This window comes from Carlito syrichta, unplaced genomic scaffold (genome assembly GCF_000164805.1).
Source record: "Carlito syrichta isolate Samal-C Ts95f unplaced genomic scaffold, Tarsius_syrichta-2.0.1 Scaffold91573, whole genome shotgun sequence".
In the NCBI taxonomy this organism is placed as follows: domain Eukaryota; kingdom Metazoa; phylum Chordata; class Mammalia; order Primates; family Tarsiidae; genus Carlito; species Carlito syrichta.
The window spans coordinates 367,193-369,327 of NW_007035669.1; positions in this window are offsets into that span (position 1 = coordinate 367,193).

Here is a 2,135-nt window from a genome sequence, read left to right on the forward strand (position 1 = left end):
ATCACCACAGACTCAGTTATTTAAACAACACAAATTTATTATCTTATGGCTCTTGAGGTAAAAAATCCCAAATAGATTTTACTGGGATAAAATCAAGGTGCCAGCAGGTCACCCACATTCCTTATCTTATGGTTTTATTTTTCCATTTTTAATGCAATGGTGTTAGGCCAAGTCTTTCTTTTGTTGCCATTTCCATAGTGCTCTCTCTTTTGCCTCCCTCTTATATTGATAAGGACCCTTGTGGTTACATGGGCCCCCCTGGGTGTCCCAGGATAATCTCAAAATCAGTTGATTATCAACTTAATGCCATTTTTTAATCTTCATACTTAATTACTCTTTGCAGTGTCATCAAATATATCACAAGTTTTTGGAATTAGCATGTAGACATCCTTAGGAATCCATTTTTCTGCCCAGCACAAAGATATATATTTACTTTTATCTCTTTATGTAAAGAAAGATGGTGAGTAATTTGGGAAATGAATTATAAGTGAGTAACAAAAGGTAATTTATGTAATAAAATAGTACTATCACAAAAAACATGCCTCAAATGGTAGGCTGCTAAATACATTATAACTTCACACAAAAATTGGTCTCTATTAAAACACATGAAATTGAGATATTAATGAAATGGTTACATTTTCATTCACTGTATATTCTTCAATCACTACTTAAAACTAATCTAATAAGAACAGAAATGTTATCTATTTTTGTGTGTGTTTAAATAATATTGCCTCTATATTAAAAAAATAATGAAATGAATAATTATTCTGATTAGAAATTGTTTACAACTTAAAAAGACTACCAAAATGTGACTGTGAGTTTAAGAAAAAGTGATCAAATATTTAAAGAAAAAGCAATAAATCCATATTATAAAAAATAAGGGCAGTTAAGTAAAATATATTTATCTGACATCTATCTATCTATCTATCTATCTATCTATCATTCTATCTATCTATAATCGTCACCATTATCATCAAAAGTATGATCTACCTTAAGTATCCCAACATTATAAAATACATTCATGCTAACTAAATATTTATAAATGTATTATATATTTTTAGTCGTTTTTCTGTTAAGTTGGAGTTCAGATCTGGCTGTTTTTGGAAGTCTAGAATAAACTTCATAATAGTTTGTTTCATATTTTCCCTTTTCTACTTCTGCTGTCACTTGAAAACAGTGCACACAATTGGACCATAGCAATTTCAATGTCTGTATTGAAAGAGTCGATCTAGAATCTTCCCAACCTCCATTATTCCTACAGTTTGCAGATTTTTACCTACAAAGGGAATAATACCTTTCTTTTGAACGATGTTATAATTTGCCCATAATGTCACAGATACTACACTGGCATATTCCTTCACTTTTTGAGGTCCATTTATTCACTATCTCATCACATATTTTCTTGATAAGCAGTTACTAATTTTTAGCTCTCATTATTTCAAACATAAGGACAAAATTTTAGTCAAAATACTAAATTGGGAAGGAATTCCATCTCAAAACATCTCAGTGTTCTCCCTTCTCATGCAATTTAAGCTCCTAGTCAATACTTTTTCTTCTATATTCACAGTGAATATTCATCAGTGGTGGAAAAGGCTTTATATTTCAATGCAGTCAGAAAACAACTTTCTGATATGTGTCTCCTCCTCTCTCCAATCCCACAGATATATTTAAGGGGTGTTAGGGAGGTCCTAAACTTCTTATCTGTTATTAAATCTGGATATTGACACTAAAAATCAAATTTTTATTTGTGTTTTTATAATTTCCAAATATGTATATATTACTTCTATAATTAGTAACACAAGTATATAATAAATGCAATATAAATTACTCAGAATAAAAGACACAGAACTTTGAAATTTGTCAGTTTTTTTTTTTTTTTAGTTGGAGTCTCACTCTGTCACCCAGACTGGAGTGCAGTGGCCGCTCCCGGCCACCGCAGCCTCGACCTGCTGGGCTCCGGCGATCCTTCCGCCTCAGCCTTCCGAGTAGCCGGAATTACAGGCGTGCGCTACCACGCCCGGCTGATTTTTTGATTTATTGTAGAGATGAGGTGTCACTGCCCAGGCGGGTCTCGAACTCGCGGGCTCAGGCAATCCACTCACCTCAGCCTCCCAAGGCGCGGGATTACAGGCTGA